This window comes from Columba livia, chromosome 3 (genome assembly GCF_036013475.1).
Source record: "Columba livia isolate bColLiv1 breed racing homer chromosome 3, bColLiv1.pat.W.v2, whole genome shotgun sequence".
NCBI lineage: Eukaryota > Metazoa > Chordata > Aves > Columbiformes > Columbidae > Columba > Columba livia.
In genome coordinates this window covers 114,847,231-114,870,483 of record NC_088604.1, presented here as the reverse complement: position 1 = coordinate 114,870,483, position 23,253 = coordinate 114,847,231, and the positions used below count along the sequence as shown (strand labels likewise).

The following is a 23,253-nucleotide window of genomic DNA, read 5'->3' as shown; positions in this document are numbered from 1 at the left end:
ACGTAGCTGTTTCGCTTCTGGAAAGCTGCCGCTTCTGTTCGATTTGCATTCAGTTCCACTGCCTATGATTTTCTGCAAAGCAGAATGTCCGGCATGGCATGTGAGGGTGAAATAATAAGAAGATATAAAAATAAGTTGGGCAAGTCTCATACTGGAGCAAGCACTGGATCACCCTGCAAAGGACCAAACTGGTACAAACTAGCTGACTAAAAAGGGAGTACTTTGTTAAGTTTTAATGTGATCTTTTATCTGGCCAACTTCTACTGAGCATATTAGCCATCAACAGTAGGTCACAGTCAAACCCATACAGAATGAAACCTGCATGGATTCTTATATCCAGTGTGCATTCCCTGTGAGGAATAAAATGAGTTTATTGCTGCTAGACTACCACATCTTGACATATAGTTTGAGATATATGATTCTGACATTTAATAGGTTAGATGATATTGGCCACATACTTCATAGGTTCTGTATCATACTGTATTCCTGGGAAGGTGAAAAATGGGTCTGTCTATTATATATGAAATGACAGAACAGATGAGAAGAGCACTGTGGATGTGGGGAGCATTGACAATAAGAACTGTGGAAACATGGGAATGACTGGTGGGCTTGCAAAATAAAACGCCCCATAATTAATACAGAACAACTCACTTAAATTCTAATGTGAGCACTGTTTAAGGTTGTGTATTGCCGCCTTAGACTTCAGGACAGATTATGTGATTCTTCATTTGTTTGGGATTAATGAAACAAGAATAAATTAGGTAAGCTATGAAATTCTTTACTTCAGTGGGAATAAACAGTGCTTCCTGAGAATAGTTTTTGAACAAAGGCCACAAAAACACTTGCTCAGGTTCTCACCTTGATCCTAACCTGATCTCTCATGAGTTAAGAGTGAAGGTTAATTTTTACTACAGAGGCTGTTTACAGCTACTAAATCTAAGTTGGCTTCATTTATTGAAGTCTAATTTTCTTTTTTTTTTACATTAAAAAAATGATGAATGTACTTTGAGACTAGTAAAATAACTGGAAAACGATCAGTGGTTAAGACTACAAATACTGGCTGAGGGTTAAACCAGAATTAAGTAGGTTTAAAAGCAATCTAATTTCACAGTTGAAATGGAAGTCACCATGGCACAGAGCACAGATTTGACTTGCTGTTACGCCTTGTAAATAACCAGGTTGGCGTTGCCCATGTCTCTCTGCTTTTCTGTCCGTCCTCATCCTGATTCAGGAGTGCATTTTAATATTACCAGAACTGTATTCGGGATGCTTTTCTCAACCAGGAGTATTGAACTTTTCTGAGCCAGTATATTTGTCTTGTCTTTGCTATTAGACTAAAAATACCACATGCTAATACGTTGCTGTGCTCTTTAGTACTGCAGCCTGAAATAAAATTGTAAGAACCAGCTGCTGCACGTTCCTCCAGATGATCGATGTGCAATAAATCCAGGGAGGTAGGTGTCTTTCTGATTTCTCTCCCTTTCCAGAAACCAAGGCCTTTCACGAGCCCATCTCCAAGTGTCCTGGATTTGATGAGGTGAGAGGAGGGGATTTTTCAGGTCCTGCATTCTTTTCTGCCTTCTTCCATCCAGCTTTTCCACACACTTACAAGGGAGTGTATTTAAGCTTCAATCCAGCTACACATTCTCAAGTTGGGGGAGAGGGTTTTACATGTGACTCTCAGCCTTTTCTGCTGGAAATTTCACCTTCCGTTTAAGGTCCCTTTGGGTTTGTAAGCTAAAAGGTTAAAACACCTTAGTCTTCTATTTGTGTATTCGTAGTCTTATCCTTCAGTTGATGTGTTAATGTATAACTATTGTTTTCTTGCTAAAATACAGCATATTTGATTAATTTCATTAATTCTTTTTACTTTCACCTTGTTTTGCAAGAGTACGCGTCAAATGTCTTTTCCTCGTGTGGAAAAAGTCTTTGAACTTGCACCGCCGCTCACTGTTCTGAAGTCAACATGCAAACCTTGCCCTAATATGAAAAGAAACCTATCACATAGCACTTTAACTCCTCTGAATTTAATCTTGGCGCCCGTCAGATGATAACCTCTTCCCTGTGGGCATTTAAACAAACATCTCCCTTTGGGGCTGCATACGAATAATATATGAACTGTATGATGATAACCTCATGATGGGGAAATGTTTTAAAAGGCACAATAGAAATTTTATGCTTTAGTGCTACTGCCTTTCTCTGTGACTCTGTTGCCTCACAGCTCTGTGTTTCCTGTTAAAATCTCTCCCTGCAGACACCACATTAAGTTCATTAATATTTACAAAGCAAATATATTTCCCTTCAGACAGTTGAGGCACAACTGCCCTTGATTTTTGTTGGATTATATGAACATTGACACAGCTTTATGTAGCATAAGTGTAATATCTAATGAATATGCATACTTATATTTGTGGAATACCCTAGGCATTTTTTTTCCAATGTGATTTTTATGGAGCATATCATATGAGAATAAAATCTCATTATAACTACAGGTTAATTTTGCCTTTGTGCTGCTCAGGATGGAGTCTGAGTCTTACTGGGCATTTGGAAAGTGCCTGGGATGCTGTTGGTACTGAAGCTCCTGTTAGCAAGGTGGAGTTGCATGTATACAAAACTGCAGTATCTCAAATGATCAAAGATACTTGTAACTCAAAGCTCTGAGCTTCTGTAGACTAACACTAGTCCTCAAAGCTCTCCTAAAATTTAGGAGAGAGAGCATTTTCATAGTGAAAGAATTTTTGCATCCCAGTTGCTGATGAGGAAGGGCAGGCATCAGTATCCTTAATGATGGCAGTGTTAGTGTTCATTACAGGGTGTAGATGAAAAGGCTGAATTTACTCCGTTGTTGAAAGTATTTAAAGAAAATATAGTTGGCTTTTTGCTAGCATTTGTGGTGCTGTGAGCGTGGTGTTTCAGGTTCTGCAAGGCTCACTCAGAGATGTATTTGAGGGACAATCCCATCACATGCAATTTACAGCCATGGCATTACAGAAGGAAATCTAGCTTGTGTGATGCCTCCAGATAGCAGAAGCTGAGAGGGAAATAAGTAACTGTAAGATTTTTCAGACTCTATTAAGAGAATAAACAATTCTTTACAGACAGATAACACCGCGTATAAATATTGCTTTAATGCCAGATTGCTCAGTGAACTGGGACGTCCACGAAAATGGTCAGTAGCCTGACTTCATTGGCAATTTATGGTCACCTTCTAGGTTTTGTATGTGGGGAAAAAGGGATCCTGCTGTAGTTCAGTTGGCCAAGATCTGGCAAAAGAGGGCAGATGTCGAACCGTAGACAGTCATGAAGAGTGTGAGTGGTTTTTTTCCCCTTTGGTCAGGATTTGGAGTAAGCCAGGAGCAAGGTAGGCAGACACTTTTACCCAGAGTATTGCGGGAACTTTTAGAGTGCAGTGCTGAGAAGCTATTTGATCCGGTTTCTTAGTTCCCAGATCACCTAGTTGAAAGAGAAAGCTGCAATAGGCCTTGAAAGTGCAGCCTTAGCTTTCTGAAGCTTGCTGGTGGAAAAAGTTGATTTTGGATGTCCTACATATCCAGAGCAGTTGCATAGAGTAAAAATGAACTCCTGGAGCAGGGATCTGGCAGGTTCAGTACATCTTGCTCTCCCCTCCTTCATACCTTCTTTCGCTTTGCAATTCTTTATTTTCAGTTGTCGCTGTCCTGCCCCCTGCGTGAGCGGTGAACTTGTCTCTTTATATTCTGCGCTGTTGCCTGGGCACTTAACTAAGCGCTTTGGATCAGGAGGGAGGAAACAAAGACTGTACCTCTGCTCTGGGCCTATCTCGTGTGCGGCAGCTGTTGTTTTTAGGTACGGATTTCAAGTCCAGCTGCTCCTTATTGACCCTGTGGGAAGCGGCAGGTTGAATCCATTATTTGACATGCACATTCTCTGTTGGCAGGATTTTTGAGAGCCTTATAATGGCACAAATGATGTTACTTGCTAGTGCAAAAGAAAGTTACAATTGGGTACAGCAATTAATATGCAATTAGGAAGGCATTCTTTTTTCTTTCCAAGTATTTCTTTTTCCAGTTATTTTTAGATTTGAATTGACTGAATAGTTGAAGAATTCCTTTCGGAGAGGAGGCGGGGAGTAGTACTTTTTCTGCATTAGCTTTGATTTTTTCCTCCTGCAGGGACACCGAGAAGCACGAACAGCTGTTATTTAAACCAAAATTGAACATGATATGCTATCAAACCATTCGCTATCTCTGAACTATAATGCAGCAAGTCCTACGTTTTAACGATGTATTGTTGTTTATTGTGCACTGCATTACTGCTCAAACTTAGGTTTGTTTAGAATGTAATTAGAGTATATGTCTAGAAATGGTCTATGTGTACTACCTAAGGTATTTTGGTCATTTACTGTTTTTGCTGCCCAAGGTAGTGATGCTGCCCAGCAGGATGCGAGGAGAAAAGGGGCTGAAGGGTGTCGGGCTGTGGCTGTGTTGAGATGTCAGCGTGATCAGAAATGACAACGTCTGTGAGCAAAAGAACAGAGCAATCACAGACCCCCCTCAGCCCTGGGCATAACCGCCGAGGCTGCCAACAAGGGTGTCAATTTGTGCCAGTTCCTGGAGCGTTTTTTGTGACGGTGACACGTGTCGCTTTGGAACTGGATTGAGACAATTGGCGCATTTCACACAGGCCACCAAGCAGCCCTGGCCCCGGCTGCTGTCGGCTTTCAGACACGTGTCAGCCGGCCTGTGTTTGACCTAATGATACACAAGCGAAAAAAGGCTTGATATTTTATGATAGTCTCCAGATCCGTCACGTCCCAATTTTTGATGAGATTAATTAGCACCTCTGTGACTAATTCCATACACAGTCATTTAGAGCTGTTACCTTTTTTCCAGATTATTTTCTTCGAACTTCACTGGAAAGTGGTTTTGAAGAAATGTTCAGTGCTGAATAAAAACACCTATGAATGTAAAGCTGTAGATGGTATATAATTTATAAAGCTTTATCCCATGAAAATATATTGCAAGTACAGGGTTTTGCTGGCTGGACGGCCTCTGTGGGCTTTTGCTAAAAGAGGCCAAATTGGATCTGTGAACTTAAAACCACAACTGTATTAATTAATGTGATAGGAAAATGTTAGGAGATGCAATACAATTATTCATAGAGCTGGATCATAATTTCTTTTGCAGTTAGTCTTCCAGGGTGTTGCTACACTGCAGTGCTTTCCATTAATAATGAAGACATTTTGGAGAAATAGTATTAGCAGCTGGTTGACTGTAGTTAATTGACATATTATTGTATTCCAGCACATTCTGTCAGGGACTGCTGTGAATGGCTTAAAGGCTTTTAGAGAGAAATAAAGCAGAGATACCAAAGAGAAGTTATTTTAACTTAACAGTTCTCAGACTCTGTGTACCTTGATTCTAGGAGGCAATTTACTAAAATATGTAGAGAATTTTGGTTTGGAAAATAATGATGTAATGAACTTAATATATTTTGTCAGTGGGAATAGGACATAAGCTTCTGTAGGCGTAGAGCAATGCACTGAGCCTTTGGAGTGTTTCAAAATCTGAGTGACTAAACGACATAAATCCATTTACTTACGGATTTAATCCAGCCTGCTTTGTCAAAAATTGGAGTAATGAATTGACAAGGAGTTTAAGAACTGAACCATATATGTAAGTGAGGCATGCTAATTACTGTCATCTTCCTCTCCCAAAGTTAACGGAGCTTAAAACGAATGCATCTTTGTTTTTAGAATGAGGACTAAAGAAGAGAGACAGAGTGAAGCTGGAGAGGTTACTTTCACCTCCGGGTCACCAGTTCACATCCAGACCATTTTGTTCACATCTGAGAGCTTTTTGGCCTTTGCACTAGTCTGGTCTTTGTAGAATGAAATGGAGAACGTGGCTTTGGGTCCCTGTCACAACTGATGTGACTCTGGTTGTACAGATGAACATTATTGCATTTGAAGAGTCTGATTCTGCAGTCACAGCACCCAGCTGGAAATTTTGCTTTTCTCTCCAGAATAGCTGGGATTAGGAACAAAATAGAAAACTGCAGCCTCTAGTGCTGATGGTTTTAAATGTTCATAGACATATAAAGGCATTTCTTCTTAGATGTGCTTACTGAAGCAAATGGAAAGTGTGTACTTCAAAGGAACTGAGCTATTTGATCATGGGACATTTTATTGTACAGTTAATTACGTAAAATTGGCTGAACTGAGATAGAGCTCTTAGTGACTTTTTTACCGTGTGTATAATTAGATATACAGAGCTGTTTCCTCAGCCAGTGTCAGTCTGCTTCGTTCTATTTAAGTCAATTTGCATCAGCTGAGAAGCTGGACATTGGTATTTATGGAACCATTGACTGTTTATTACACCAGAGTAACACACAGCCCAGTTCCGTACCCTAAGGACATTTAGGCCAAGATGTACAGAGTAAGAAAGATGGTACTGTGTTCAATTTTTAAAGTAATGATGGGCTAATGTCAACCTTCAGCACTTTTATTTGAAGCTTGTTAGAACTTACAGCGATTGGATATGGAAGTAAAGAACTACCATGATGATTTGCAGACGTGCTTGCAATTTGGAAGGAAACGTGTGGGGGATTTTGGTCTTTGTAGGCTGTGATCACAAGGCAAAAAATAACAGGCATGGGAAAGTTTGTTGGGGGCGGGGGGAGGGAAAAGTCTGACCTTTAGAAAAGCTTTTATCACTGAGTATCACAGGAACAAAATAGTAATTGGAGAAACAGTCGTTGATTATGCGCAACCAAGGTACAATAACAGCACTCTGAATGCTCCTGTTTTCAGTTCTTTCCGAAGTGTTTTACATGTGAAAAAATCAGAAACTCTCCACATTCAAGCTTCCAGATTCTGGTTTTAAAAGATAATATTAAAAATAACAAACTTCCCATGTTATCAAAACGTAAGTTGGAGGCCAGCGAGAGTCTGATGCTTCCTACAGCTGAAAACACAGGGATCCCAGAAGAGTAGCAGTCTTCTCTATTAATTAAGTGTCTTTAAACAGTTAATCCTGCAAATTGTGATCAAGCTGTTCATGGGTATTTTTAGCACTGTAGGCCTTGCAATGCCCACTTTGTTGCACTCTGCTTTTGCATTCAGCTTTGCCAGATAAAGGGTATTTTAGAAAATACCAGTATCTAAATCATTGAGAGTAAAAGTCCTGTTTTGTTGAACTGAAATAAATGTGACTGTCCTGTCTTGGAGAGACCTTGATTCAGGAATTACAGACTTGGAGCTGCTTGACTTTGTCATCAACATCCACCGCGTAGCGTTTCTGTGGATAATGTGTGTGACTTTTCTCAGCATTCTGCGCCCGATGAGTTGCTGTTTTTCTGGGCGGGATGAGAACTGCAGACTGTGGTCAGTGCTTGGCTCTGGCACTGTCTGCTGAGGTTACTGCACCCACAAATAATGGTGTGCTCATGGCATTCCTTTCAGAATAAGAAGAAATATCAATCCACATAGTATAAATAGTAATTTAGTCTGATGCTTCTTAATAGTTTCAGAAGACATTTGTCAGAATTGTATTCTTTTGCACTGGGTAAGAATGGTTCATATAGTTTTTTAAATAATTTAACTTTTGTAATTATTTACAGGAATTCCATAATATCCTACATTCCTCTATAGTGTCAAAGCAGTTTAGTTTAAAAGCTCACAATACACCTAGCAATTAATGAAGTTGCAGTCATCTACCTCTGAACTAATTCTGCTTTGAAAAGATGGTTTGCTTCACACTGGATGTTTCTGCGTTGTCCTTATTTGCATCACAGGCATTTCACTGCTCTTCATCTTAACTTATTAAATCCTTCTTGCTCATGCATGAATCTGGACAGCTGGATGCCGCTAATGGGGCAGCTAGTGCTACCCAGTGGTCTATAATCAACGTTCTGTTGCCACACATTAGCATCACACTGCATGCCTAAAAGGACTAAAAATTTGATTTGTGAAGCAACAGCTGATTAGGGATGATTAACAAAAAGACTAGGGGGTGGTGGATATTGTGTAACACTGCTTCCGTCGTTTCAGAATCCAGCAAAGAATGGCATATCTGATGTATCAGTTTGAACAAAAATAGATGAACCATTATCTAAGTGTTTTTATCACTCATCATTTTGCAAAGGCTGTTCAAAACCAAACACTTCTAATAGCATTTAAATGAAAACAGAGATGGGATCATCATAAAACTGTTACAAAGAAGGCATGCCTTTATTTTAAACAAAACATATCAATTTTTTTTCTGCGGTGTCAAGGCAATACAAGATGCCAGAGTAAATATATAAAAATATTGTATTCCTAAATGTACCTTAAATGCCTTGCTAAATACAAGAGACTCCCACACATTGAGGTTGATTTGTAGTCTGTAAAGGGCGACGTTCAATTTGGGTGCAGAATGAGTTACGCTGCCCAAGTGGCAGGAGGCAATCTTGAATGGACACTGCAAAATACATTCACTTGTTTCAGTGTGACCTGATTAAACCTTCATAATAGCTCCATTTCTTCAAAGTGCTCCATGTGTATTATCTGCACTGGTAGGCAGGACAGTTTCCAGTTTCCTTCATTAAAACAAGAATGACAAAAATAAACCGAAACACCAAAATAAAACGCCCCCAAAAGCCTGTGCAAATCCAACAGTTCCTCTTGCATGTCTTTCCTCATCCTGGGGACCTCAGTTCATTCATCTGTTCATCTTCTGCTCTTCTCATGCTGCAGATTGGCCAAGAGAGGAAACAGATACTTCTGCTCTTACTTCTCTTGCTCAAGTGTGATTTTGAATGGAAAGCACTGGTGGTCTTTGCCTGTATTCAACTGTTGTCAGTGCTAGAAGAATCAGTCGGCTGGAAAATGCCCTTTGCTGTGGGATTTTGACAATGTTCCCGTTATTTCAGATTCTTGGCCACCCAGGCTGAGATGTGATGTGAGCAGCGGTTTCAAGAGTGGACATTTCCTTGTTTCAGTAGTGCCATGAGTCCAAACCTGATCTCTGTTTCCCAGGAATTATTTTGGGGTTTTATTTATTAACAACAGAAAAAATGATGTGATATAGCTGGGTCTGGACATGACCCATCAGGGAAGAGCTAAAAAGCAAACAGCAAAAAATTATTTTGCAATAAATATCAAAATATTGTACAAAAATGGTATGCTTTACCTTCTTGCTTCTGTAATACTACCTACTGGCAACTACTAAAAAGGCAAAAATGTGTGTGTTAAAAATTGGGAAGAAAGTGAAGAACTATTACTTGCCACACTCTCAATAATAAACCACAAAGTGATGTGAATTAGAGCTGTTGGTGCACTTCTGAGGTAACTATAGGGAGAGAAACCTAATGCAATCCAAGTGTACATAAATAGCGTACTAATGTACAAACTGCTTGAGTTCATCATTGTAGTGGACATTATTAAGATAATTATTTTATCCTTCATGACTTTCTATTCTATTGTGTTGTTATATAAATCAATCCAGTCTAACTAATACATTTTGAGGGACAATTTTCATCTCCTCTTGCAAAAAAAGGTTTATTGCAGAAGGCAGTCTTATTAAAAACTTGTCACTTCAGAGGTCTGGTGACAATTAGTGCCTGCCTGTTCATTTACTCGCAGGTCACGTTTCCGTTAGGAACAAAAGCAATGCAGGAAGTGGCATGTAAGAAAACTGGTTGTCTAGCTTGGTGCCTTGGCTGCTTCTATTTCTTGTCATTTTGCTTCAAGTCCTATCAAGTTGGGCTTACAACAATGTCTTCAGGATGTTTTGTTTAACCTTCAAAAGTTCAGGAGGTGCCATTGTAACATATATAAAATGCAGATCAAGTTCCAAGTGGAAACTTGTTCTTGACCTGGGCCTTGTCTTTATGTCTCATCCCTTTGCTAATCGTTTGTTTGATTAATTGAAAGCCTGAATGCAAAACTGTAAGCTGTGAGGGTCTGGGAGATGCATGGAAAGATGCTCTAGGTATTACTGAGTATAAGAAGGAAGACTGATTTTCCCTAGATGGAAGCTGTGATCCTCCTTTTCCCTAGATGAATGATATTTGTATGGGGACAACTCAAATAAGGATTTAGTTCAGATCAGTCCATTATAGACTTTTGCTTGCCAATTGAAAATGAGGTTACTCTCTTTGCAACCACACTTAGCTTGCAGGTTGTTTCCCAGCCCTCCAGCAGGACCCTGGTCCTCTGCAGGGAAACTGTATCCCCGCAAAACAAGGTAAAACTTCAGGCTTAAGGAAAGGTGTTAGAGCTGAGTTTACCAAGAGGCTACTTCTGCTGTAAGGATGATGCCACTGTGTCCTGAAGCTAGGGAAGCACTTCCAGGATATGGTTAATTCTCTGCTGTGTATGTGTTATTCCTTTTTTCTGCCTCCCCCTAGCTTAGCTGCCTTCTATATATTTACACAATATATATGAAGTTTGGGTGAAGAAGACCCTCTTTTCATCTCTTTCATTTTCACTACATACGCTGTATTAAAAGCCACAGAAGAGTTCTCAGTGCTTTATAGACATCTATGTATGTTTTGTGCTTACATGTAAAGACTTCAGATTGATGATAGTTGATTGTGTCATCAAACATGATTCCCCTTTCCCCCCAAATAGAAATTACTATTTCATCAACCTTAGTAAGTACTTGGGGGTAACATGTTGTTAAGTATATACTGTAAGTTCTGTGCGATGATCCATGGTCCTTATCCCCGCTTGAGTAAAGGTGCCATATGGATGTTTGGGTCTCTTTTGTCTCAATCCCTAATAGACTCTGCCTGTTTCACAAGAGTATAGAAAAGGGTTTTCTCAAAAAGAAGAAAAAAGCCACATTATATTGTTTATTTGTGGGTACTGATAAAGAAATAAAACACGAAGCATGGAGCTGTATCAAGAAAACAACAACAAAAAATGACCTAAACGTTTTGCAGATGATTACAAACGATCCGCGATCCATAACATCCACTGCAAGCAGTGGAACGTGTTTCACCTTTCTTGTGGGCACATGGGTCTTTCAGTTATTGACTGAACTTGTCATGTGGGAGGAGAAATATGAGGAGTTTGTGTTGACTTTGGAAGGAAACAAATTTAGTGGAAAGCTAAACTTGTGAAAATCATGCTGTTGCCTGTATACAAATGATGGTGTGACTGAGGTGATTTGAATGGCTTGCACACACCAAAGTAAACATTGCAGCTCATCTTGGCCCTAGCAAGGCTGAAACAGTTGCCATCTATGTGTTAAATTAGCTTTTTGGATGATTTGTGGGTTCACTAAACATAATTGGATTCATCTGCATGACTTCAGTAATACCTTTTGGACTAAACTGACCCGATTCTCAATGATGCTATGGATTTATACTCCATCATTGCAGTACCAGTCATGCGCGCGATAGGTGACTCTATAGAATATTTGACAATAAATTTTGTAGATTATATTGTTTCTGGGGCAGTAAGAGTCAATCAAGCAGTGCTAGCTGATGAGTCTGCAAGTACCAGTTGTAGATGTATGTTTGAACGATTAGAGAAATGACAGTGGCAAACAGAACAGACCATAAATAAAATGATATTACAAGGTAATTATTTCTATGTTTTTTTTTTTCTTTGAACTTCTTTATCTGTGTTTTCTGAGGTCAGTGATATTCAGCTGTTATTTAGAATACAGTAGGTATAGGTTAGCTATACTGTATGTTTACTTTCTATGAAAATATAGTGATAGAGGGGTCATAGGCTTGTTCACAGTGCAGCATTGGCGATTACATTTGGCAAAGCCTTTTGGAGAGGGAGTCAAAAACCTATGGTTTTGCATGGATTTGGATGAACACACAAATATGTTTGGGGTTTTTTTTTTGCTGTATAAGGCTCTGGATCATGGTTTTGAGAATTTAAGTCTGATTATTGCCAAAACACCTACAAATTTTACATCTTAAATAGAAAAAAACTAAAACATTACAATTTACTATTTGCACAATATGGCAAGAACTTTAGTGATTTACAGAAGGCAGCACTAGAAAATTAGATCCAAAGGTTTTCTCTGGAATTTGGGATTTTAATAGCAACTTGCGTCTTCAGAATGGAAGTGAAAGAACATGAGGTGTTGTTTATAATATCATTGCAATTATAAGCACAGTAAAAATGACAATAGGTGACAAGTTGAGGGCAGGTCTGCCAAAGAGCTCCATGTGACAGCCCCTTCTATTTGTCAGCACTTCTGTTTCTAGAACCATTTTGCTTTGAACAAATTCAACAAATGAATGTTGACGTATTTGCATATGGCGAAACTGTAGTGACTGGCAGTTGTTGATAAAGCTGCATCGCCCTCTGGTTTTGTTCTTCTTCATCCACACAGAGGTGAACTGGGAGTGTTTGGGCTTTTTATCTCTTCCACATGGGCTGTCTTTGCTGTACAATGACAACGCTGCAAGGCCGGGCACTCATTCCTCATCTTGGGAAACAGTGAAAAGAGTCAATTATTTCCAGTGTTTCAGAGCCTGGTCGTCTGTAAGAGTACTTGAAAAAGAAGAAAACGACTACATATTAAAGAGCTCCATGGCTTTTCTTCAGTGCTTTTGTATACCTCCCTCCTCTCCCATTTTCCCCCATGTAAGTAAAGAAGCAAAGCAGCAGCTCTCTGACATTCATCATGAACATTACTTATGCTATCTTTGGCTTCCAGGACTAAGAGATTATGAGGACTGTATTAGCCATTTTAACTTTTTGAAAATGGTTCCTTATTAATATGGTTTAGTAGGAGTATTGGGTCAGCAATGAGGAGAAGTACACGTCAAGAATGTTAATTTGATTTTGGAATAAATATTTTATTTTGTAAAGCACTCCTTAATTACTTACAGGCAAATACATCTGGGGAGCATCTAGTGGTTGGTCTTAATCTCAAAACTTCCTTTTTCCGTCTAAGCAAGCTAAAATCTTTTCAATCTTAAATTAAAAAGTATTTGGGGGAACAAACCGTGATTCATGTGGTTCAAAGTTATGAGTTAGCTTATTGATTCTGTACACTTGTAATTAGTTTTTTATGTAGGACAAGATACCTTCAATGTTTTGCAGCAGCAATGCTTGCATAATAGAAGCTTTAACAAATCTGTTAGTTGTAAGGGACCTAAATGCAATCTGCCTTCTGTAGAAATCCTGAATGAAGTCTTCCTGTGCTGTCATTATTATGGCAGGATGCTACAATAAACTGGTAATTACTTGTCCAGGCAGATTTATTATTTAGTTCACATGCGGATTCTTTTAGAAACATCACAAAAAGTATTCCTAGCAGATGCCAATTTAAAATCGGACCTAGAAACCAAGCTTTACCGTGAAAAAATATGGTGTTGGGTGTGTCTTTTTGGATAAAATCAAAGATTTCCAGAGATCTGTTGACAGGGAAGCTATTTAAATCTAGATGTACCCCATCTAATTGTTGTAATAGAAGAGCAGATTTTCCCAACAATGGAAGAATTTGCCTTTGAACTTCAACTGTAGGATAAAATTTATGAAAGAGTAGGTTTTAAAAGTATGTGGAGACAATATGAAAGTGAAGAAGGTTTCTCACCACTGAAGTATGATCACAACATTGATGCCACTTCCCAGCTCCTGTCAGTGAAGCTGGGACAGTTTGTCGTACATGAAGACCTGGCCCTATGTGTCATCTAATAAATAGCCCACACATACAACTGGAGGCTTTTGTCCCCTGTCAGAATACGGCACTGTCTATATCTCTGCAGGTTTCCATTGCGGAACTGTATACTACTAAATTTCATTAGAGAAATGGACCATGTTGGTGCAGTGTTGATTGTGCCTTGGAAATTAATTTTCCTTTAATAATTGGGTGGGGATTTGCTGTTTTCCCCAGTTTGGTTTGTTCGTAGGATTTGTTGGTTGGGTTTTTTTGTTTGTGTTTTTGTGTGTGTGGTGGGTTTTTTGTTGGTTGGTTGGTTTGGTTTTTTCAGTTTAACCGTCTCAGTTCAGGCACAGATAATTTAGCATTTCACATCTCGGAGTGTACAACTTGAATAAACAGTCTTAAGTTTTTCCTTTTAGTTGTAACGAGGCATATTTAGGTGTTCACGGCCATTCTTGAATAAGGTTTATGGATTTAATCTGGTTAGTTTTATCTTCTGTAATGAGTTTTCCTAATCAAAAGGTCGGAGTTCAAAAGCAGCGTAGTTTCTACTGTAAGTTAATAAACAGCTGAATAAATTTAAAAAATATAAATGTATACAGCTTAGCCTGTTTTATCTTATTTTGGTGAGGGTGGTGAACAGTGTTTAAGAGTGTGGTTTTGAGAGAGAACCCCTTGAATGCAGATGTAGCACTGACAAATTTGCCAGCTGGACTTGTACTGTGGCTATTACTGCTATACTGTAGGAAGATCTCTGTGCTTCTAGACACGGCATGCAAGAACTTTTGTGCTATTGGGCTAATGGTGGAGAGCACCTTTTCTGCAAGTATTGTCTTCTTATTGGTAGTTATGTCTCCGCAGCATAACAAAAGTTTGTAAATGGACAATAGAGTGGAGCCATGAATGAATTATTCTCTTTTAGCTACAGGTATGTCACACTATTTCTATAATTTCCTGTAGGATTATTAAAATGTCCCTTGAGACCCAGAGGAAACTGCTGAAGTTCTGGGATAATTTTCTATCCCTTTTTTCTGCATTAGTTTAAATGGGTACAGCTTGTTAATCTATCTGAAAAACACAGATAAAACATAGGTCTGGATTGTATAGGGCAGAGGATGTTGTGGTTTCAGTGCTTTGTTTAAAAATACTTTATTTTTCTATGTGGAAAGTCTCCATAGATTTGAGCATGTTGTGTATATGTTTGATAACTCTGAAAATTGTCTGTTCTTAGAATATATGTGTATAGGCATGATGCCCCAAAGACAGAGGCCAGTTTTAATAGACATAGTTTAGTTGAAATCAATAGCCTTTTCAGTGTTATTTTTTCCCCCGCTAGTTCAAGCTCTTTCCCAAAACACTCAGTTGCATTTTTATTAGTACTGACCAGATATACACCCATCTTCCTTCCCTGCAGCTAAAGACAATTTTTGCACAGGTAGAACAGCAAGAGGGGGTGATTGCTCATGTCTGAGAAGAAAGTTGCAGTTGGCGTTTTCTATGTGTCCACACTTCAAATGATCTGTTGGAGAGGGTTCAGTTTTCACTTGTCTCTCAGAGGGTTCCGTGTTGTTGGAGAGGATGGGATGGCACTGAGACGCCCTTTTTCCCGAGCAGGTGAACCGCAAGGCTGCGGCCACTGTAGAAGTTTTCCTGAATTGTGCTACGTTAGATGGGCATGCAAGCTCTTGGAGGGTGATCAAATAAAATTGTCCCTGTAGTGCTGCCTTTCACCTCTGTTTAGAAGCAGCCTGTAGGTAATGTTGCCATGGGATGATTTACTTTAAAATACTGTTTTCTTCCCTTGCGATATTTTTTTATTTTACAATTTAATTGTCCCCATGTTGAGACTAACATGAACTCTAGAAGAAATCTGAGAGAGAAGTCTCTTAGGCATAGATTTAGACAGCATCTATTGTCAACACTACCATCAGCACACTCAGTAATAAAATCCCTACTGTTTTTACTCTGTTCATTCTCTGAACAGTTTGGGATGCTTTTATAATATTGTCATCGTCTTCCAGGATGCAAGGGATGGGCAGTACCATCTATAAAAATACAGTGAATCAGTGACCCAGTAAAACTGACTGAAATTTGGTTTATTACCAGAGGTATTGAGTATTTGTCATTAGCCCCTAAGTTCAGGATGGTTGGTACATACAGGTAAATATTTTACATGTGTGTATATTACTCAAATGGTTGTCTTACTTCAAGTGTATCTCTTAACACCTGGGATCCAGAGTCTAATTAACTTTTAGTGTGACATGTCAAAAGCTTCCCGTGAGAATTGTTCTCCTGAGTGACTGAGTAACCTTTGGAAACGTAACCAAAGGTCCTAGACAGTGAAATACTTCAGTTTTACTCCACTTGGACTTAGAAGCCTTGCATTGAAATCCAGACACATCCAAACTGCCAAGACTGCGCCTCAGAGTAATTGTCACCGTATGGCCATTGTCACTTCTAGTCTAAGTTTGATTCTACCAGTACCATCCGATGGTGGTGTTACTACATTGCGGGCTGGTTTGTGGGCACCATGCCTAGGAGGAAATCAGTGTACCTTAAAGCAAGATGATAGCACTATTATTTTAGAAGGTCACTGAACATCTTTTTGGCATCTGGCATTTATATGTTAAACGGGGAACCCTTCAAAACTGACATTTCAGGTAATGAAAACTAAACCAGTTTGAGACCTGGTACGTATCCATACGGAGCTGAACCAATGCCAAAGCACATCAGTGCTTTTCTGTGGAATCAGTGACATTTTAAGACCTGGTGTTTTGAAACCATCAGAGTCAGAAATTCAGGCATTCTGCTAAACATAAGTTGGCAGTCGTTACTTCGTGCTGCTCTAAAGGTGGATTTTTCCATATCTTTCAACTTACGTTTGGGTTTAGTAAGTGCTTTTCCTAAAATAGTTATAATTTCCAGAGCAGGTTTTGTGGTGACAGGTAGACGTTGCCCCTTGACCAATCTGGCCATGGCAGAGGTTGACACCCGTAGTCAGGTCGCTCGGCATGGGTGGGGTGGCACAAAGCTGGCATTATTTCATCATCAGTGACTGCTTCCAGCAGCAGGTGAGGCTGCACTAGCAGATGTGACAGGATCGTGGATGGTCTCAGAGGAATCCCAGGTGTAAGTCATTGATCTGTTATGTCAGGTTTGTTTCCAGGTTACCCACAGTTCCAGTACTAGAACAGTCAGCCTTGTTTATATGAAGCAACTCATTCAAACATGTTTTATTTTGCAAGTAGAGACACTCCAAAGTGGCATATTGTATTTTTTTGTGCCTAACAATGAAATGCGACTGGAGATTTGACTCAACCAAAACGAATTGTTCATGTGACTTAAAGGAGGACAGCTCACTGAGCTATATCTAAAAACCCTCTTATTGTGAGGCAAAAATCTCTTCAGCAGAATATTTGACAGCTAATACACTTTTTAATGAACTACAGTGTATTACCATTGCACTCTGCTGCTTCCAGATTTCTTTACTTGATTTAAAGTTTCCTCAATGTCAGAGGCATCAGTCTATGGATATTGTAATTTATTTATTTTTTTTTTAACCAAGTCTCATTCAACCAACTGTCTCCATTCACAAATTCAATGAAGCTGTGTGTAGAAGTGGAGATTCCCACACACATTTATTCTCACAGCAAAGCAGTTATTTAATTTGTCCTTTGTTTCCAAGCAGGGAGAATTTTAATCAATATATTTATTATTAGGCAGGCTTGAGCTTAAGGAGAAATCCAATCAAATTATGTTCTCTTCAATGAGAAACCATTTATCATTTGGCTATGTGACTCTCCAGGATGCTGGAAAATTGTAACTTTTGGCAAAGGTACAGGGAGCACATTGGAAAATTAAAGAATTGCATGGTATGCTTACAGTCCACTTAATACTAATGTGCCTATAAATCAGTGCTACAAGGTAAATATTAAGCTGCAAATCTGCTACATGAGACCCCTGTTGATCATCTAACATAATCCTGATAAACTGTTTAGCTGTCAGTTTTAAGCAGATCTCGCTCCTAAACTGTCATCCAAGCTCCTCTTCTTCCTGAGTTTTAAGAAGCAAGAAGATAATAGGGTATTTTGTCCTAAATTCGGTTTCTCAGAGAATTCACCCCTCGGGGTTCCTGGGCACATGCACAACAACTTGGGTGAATAAATCTCTTGCCTTCATGAATCCATGGGGCACTTGCGGCCTTTTCTCAGCTGGATCAAGCCACTCAGGCAGGCAAAAGTGGTCACCTTGTGCATCTGTTTAACTCTTACTTCTCTAATTTGTTATCGAAATCCATCACTCTGCAGTGGTCCTTAAAGCTTAGATGAAGCCATCAGCTGAATGTGTTTCGCAGGGGAGGGAAAACTGTCTTACTTCAAGTGTATCTCTTAACACCTGGGAGCCAAAGTCTAATTAACTTCCAGTGCGACATCTCAAAAGCTTCCCATGAGAATTGTTCTCCTGAGTGACTGAGTAACCTTTGGATAGATGGATGGTAGATGGATAAATGTTTTATAAAGTTATTATATTTTTCCTCATATTTGATAATAAATGTGGATTGGCCCTCTTTTGGGAGTTAGCAACAGAGGAAGTGATGAAAGTCTGTGATTTAGCAATCTGTGCCCCATCAGCTGCACTAAAGGAAAAAAAGGGTTTGTGAGTCTTTGTAAATGTGCTTGTAACTTTGAGATGTGTGTTTGTCCAATGTTTGGATTATGTCTTTGTATATTGTCTATGTTTTCAAACCGATAGCGTCTCTGGATTTGGCAGAAGAGGAAAGATTTGACTGATTTGTGATGTCACTGTCGAAGATTTGCGCCGAGTAACTGATTCTGTAGCGTTTCACATCAGTTCAGAAGTGTTAACATACAAACTGAAAGGCAGAGTTATGGTTTTCAATGAATGCTTTGTGACAAAATAGTCTTAAATAGTATCAGTAGAAGTGAAATACTGGAAGCTAGCTTGAGCTAAATAAGCTACAGCATTTCTTAGAGCTCTGTAAGCGTAATAGCTGCCCTAGCAGTTTGTGTCAAAGTGTGACCATCTCCAGCGTTTTGCTGTTAATATGTCAGAAACTGTTCTTTTCTTTGAGGGCTCATAGCAAAGCTGTATGTTATTGCTAGATCTAAATACTTGATATAGATTTCATATTCCTCATGAATTTATTCGTATTCATTATGTCCTCTGTCTTCGAATACATAATCCAATGCTATCCATAGCAATTATATAAATGATCATCTGTAAAATATGATAAAATAGGTTTTTGCATTAGACTTCATCCTCTAAGTTTTCTCCTCCCTTCTGTTTCTGAGCATTGTTTCTTAGAAGATATTCTCTTCTAACTGTCCTCTTCAGTAAATGACTTTTTGATACTGAATTTGCTTTCTGTTAGTGTAGCTGCATTCCAGTCTTCATCAAAGATTGTTTCTCTCACTCTATTTTTCTTCTGTCTGGACACTGTCAGAGTAGCTCTTCCATTTTGGTATCAAGTTCCTTTTCTTTTGCTACTTCGAAGCCATTACAAATCTTGAACTAAGTTATGGCACTAAAATAAGGATGCACAGTATTAAATTGGCTTCTAGAGTCTTGAACCAACCCTGGATGTGGTTTTTTTTCTTCTTCTGTCTAGATGCTGCTTTAAGGCCTGGTACAGAAAGCTCTGACTAGGTAACGTTCCCTTCCTTCCTCCCAGGCAGACTTCCAGACAAATGTTTCTTGCCACCAAGAGGACTCAACTACAGATTGTGTCACAGAGAAAGAGGAGATACAAATATTCCTACTTGTGTCTTTCCCCAAACTGCAAAATGAGTCAGATTCTTGGATGGAAGAACACAGAAATTCTTAGCTGGAACCAGAAAAAAAACCCAAACTTTTTAAATGCCCCCAATCTTTTTAGAATAAATGCAAAATATATTCCACTAACATTTCAGCTCAACCCTGCTTCCCCCAGTCCCCTGCAGAGGCAGCTTGCAGAGCGGCCCCGCAAGGCACGAGTGCCAGATGCCTTTTCCTGCCCACCCCTTGTTGCTCAAAGAAATCAGCAACATTTTTACCTCCCTCCTGCCCAATGCAAACAGGAAAATGGAAGTGTCGACTGAAATGCCACCCTAGCCCCAGGAAGGAAACAACCAGATATTTCTCATCAGGAGCTTTATTAGGGTTTATCTGTTTACAAGAACATCTCTGAGTAATACAGGGCAAGTTCTCTCTGTGTCATCATAATGCATGAGCTCTCCTCCGAGCCCTCATGGTGATTCTGTGCCTGAATCCTAACGCAGTGCTGAGCAGCTATGTGAGTGTGTGTTCAGTATCTCTGCAGGTGTGAGGTGGGTGTTCTGAAGCTGGTCTCCACTCCTCAGGTGTGGTTGGCCGCCACAAGGGCTATCGGTGGGATCTGTGGCCATGAGTAGTCCCTGCACCATGGTTTATGCTGCCTTTTTGTTGGATTTGGTATCACATTTTCCTCTGCCTATCTTTTTCTTTATCCAAATATCAGCCTTTCCTTAACTAATCTTTCTGAAAGCAGAACCGGCTTTAGATGTTTGATGTGAGGAAGCGCGGCTTACACTCGCCATCTCCCGACGTGCCATCCTCCTTTGATGGATGTCAGTGTGATGGTTCCGAGACGTTTTGCCAGAAGCAGCATCTGGCTCTTCGTCACTCTCCTCAGGCACTATATTTGCAGCTTTGAACTTGCTTCTGTATATATCACACAGTTAACATGTCACTATCTTCCATTAGCCTTCTCGACTGCTGTGCACTTGGTTGGCAGTTTCCAAAGGCAACTTTAAAATTGTCAATGAATTGTGGTCGCTGCATTGCGAGTTTTTGAGAGTCTAACTTTCAGGAGGGATCCTCCCTTTTTGTCGATCACGTTGCACGGCACAGGAGTTCAGGTCTCATGTCTTTGCACAAAGTAAATAGAAAGATCTATTCAGAACCACAGGAACGCCGTCAGAATTTCCGCATTGCTTTTACATGGTGTTACTTCCTGATTGAAAATACTTTTTCTCTGCTTTCTCCTATAAATCCTCAAGTGGTCTGTTACTGTATAGTTTGCACAGAGAGTGTTGAACTGCTCTGTTTGATATCCCTAACTAACCTTAGTAATACACACATCAGTGTTACTTGTGGCAGCAAATGTTATCTGTTACGAAATGCTTGCTTAGTTGTTATAGGCAAGTCAATGGGAAATATCTTACTGTTTTACTAAATTTGAATTCCAGGTTTATTGCCTCGGCATGTGCTAATAGGCAGGTATTTTTAAAGAATCACAAGATGAAACTAGTGTTGTACACAGTGCTTTGTTTTCTCTGCATGAGGGTGGGTTTGAAGAATTGATTTCATTTTTTTTTTTATGAAATTTTCATGTGGCTTATTCAGCAAGAGAGTTAATGCCTGGTAGCTGTAGAATCATTTTGTTTATCTAAAATGAATTATGCATGAATTTACACCTAATGTAAGAGCAGCACCAGTTGTGATGAGATCAATATCCATTGTGGATAAAATTCAGCTCCATGCTAGCGTCCAGTTGAAGGCCTATGCATCACTTATGTCCTAATTTAAACTCTTAAATGAGACTGAAGTGGTTCACGGGTTTTGTGCCATCTATCTGCACAGGAGTGAATTTTACCCAGTGTGTACACGCTGAAGATATATGCCAAATGACCTTGGTGCCTCAGGAAAAATACTTTGTAATTGTTGCTTCTGATAATTTTGCTTTTTGCTAGCACGATTTTATTGTGAGTTTTGCCCTGCTTGCTTGCCTTAAAGCCTCGGGTCCTGGCATCACATAAGACTCTTAGCTTTCATTGAAAATGCAATGGTTTTCCAGTGGCTATAAAGGAAACTGAAGAGCCAGTGTACAATGCTAACAAAGCCAGAGACATAAAAAGGAACCCTGTAGCCTTGTGAAAATGTGATATAAGAATTTAGAAATGGTCACAATAACTAAGTCATTATTTTTTGTACTTTCTCAGATTTACTTCTGTTGGACTGGCATCCACAAGATAATTAACTTTCCTAAAAGTACTAGCTGTGCCGTGTTAGATTTAAGATTGTCCTTGAGTCTTTTGTCATGGCCCAATCCTGCCTGCAAAAACCACAGATTGATATGTATTTGGATTGGATTGGCAGCGTGAAATGTATTTGTTGCTGCTCGGTGCCACTAATGAAGCTTCTTTGATGTAAACAGAATATTAAGTGTTTATTTGTGTATGTGCCAGAGCAATCACAGAGTTTTGATATAGGCAAGCTAGATGGGAGTTTAGATAAGCACCGGAAAATAAACACTTAACACATTGTGTAACTGAGGGTCTCCTTCTATCCCTTACTCTAATTGTAGGGGATTTTACTCAGTGAATACTGGGTAGTGGGAAGAGCATCTGATTATGAATGTTTGTTTGTTTTCATAAGCAGCCCTTCACACTAATAGGTCCTTCAGCCTCATCAGGATCTGTACATGAGTTTTCGCACTTACATGACTAAATAGAACTTTATTGCGGTTTACTCAATGTTATTTTTTGTTTAATGTTGTTATGAAACGATCAGATGCCTCACTGAAGCTGCTCATACTTCACTCCTGATGGCTGGGCTTTTGCTTATATATCCACTGATTCAGCATTGAACAAACAGTCCTCACACAAATTTCTTACCCTTCAAGTTTCATTCTTCAAAGTTTTGCTTAAGGAGCACTGATGGCAAGAGGAGAGAGCAGTGCTGACACAATTTAAGTAAAAAGCAAACACTAATCCTATCAAACACCAAGGCTGGTGGTTACATGGAAAGTTCTTCTGCATGGGAAGTACATTCTCTGATATAGTTTCCTAATTCCTTAGACATTGCAAAACCTTCCACTCTAGGTCTTACTCCTCTGACACACGTTTGATGCCCAACAGGATGCTGACCCCTCATGGGATGTGGAGGCAAAGTGAGATACAGTCGCAAAGCTGAACAGAAATCTCTTCCTCTTGTTGCTTATTATTTTTGTACTTATTTATATAACCAGGTCTATTGCTCAGTTGATAAATAGCAGAGAATACTTTTCTCCCCTGATAACAAAATAAGCAGTTTCTTAAATATGAAAAGTCATAAAAAACTTCTCCTGTATTTGTTTCTCAGTCTTCAGAATATTTAGGAACAGTTCACTGGGAACATTTGCCATTCATAATTTGTGGAGTGCTAATTAGACTTGTACGTCACATGGCGATGTTGGTTTTACAGGGTTGAATGAACAGCCATCTCAGCATGAATCAGAAAGTCAGCACGTGAACATACTGTAGATAATTTTCTTCTGAATGTTTTAGCAAGTAAGATCAAAATGTGCTGTTGGTGAGTAGCAGTGTGAGTAAACTCATGAGTCTTGGATTTTTGTGGGTAATGAGCACAAAAGACATGTATCCTGGAATGAATATTTGCAGGGAATGTTTTCCACCATCACCTACTGCCTGCTTGGGCCATAAGAATTTCGGTTGGATTGCTCTGGTTAACGTTTCCAACTATTGAAAGATTAGTAAAATTAAATAATGCGGATTTATCATTAGAGTTTTCTGCTTCTGTGGTTCCAGCTATCCAAAATATAAAATCACTGTGTGATCCTATTAATAATTCCATGTTTTATCAATACAATTTAATGTAAAAGTCATTGCACTGAAGA

General features: G+C 39.3%; 1 protein-coding gene and 1 long non-coding RNA gene across 15 annotated transcripts in view; one reads left to right on the top strand and one right to left on the bottom strand.

Annotated features, from left to right (window-relative positions):
- The window catches only part of MACROD2 (mono-ADP ribosylhydrolase 2), an 869,250-nt gene that overhangs the window by 621,044 nt on the left and 224,953 nt on the right, over positions 1–23,253 (top strand). The window lies entirely within an intron of this gene.
- LOC110364884 (uncharacterized) lies at positions 12,149–16,711 on the bottom strand. Its single transcript, XR_002423961.2, has 2 exons — positions 16,478–16,711; positions 12,149–12,481 (listed from the first exon to the last, which is right to left on the bottom strand). It is a non-coding gene; the product is annotated as an uncharacterized LOC110364884 (long non-coding RNA).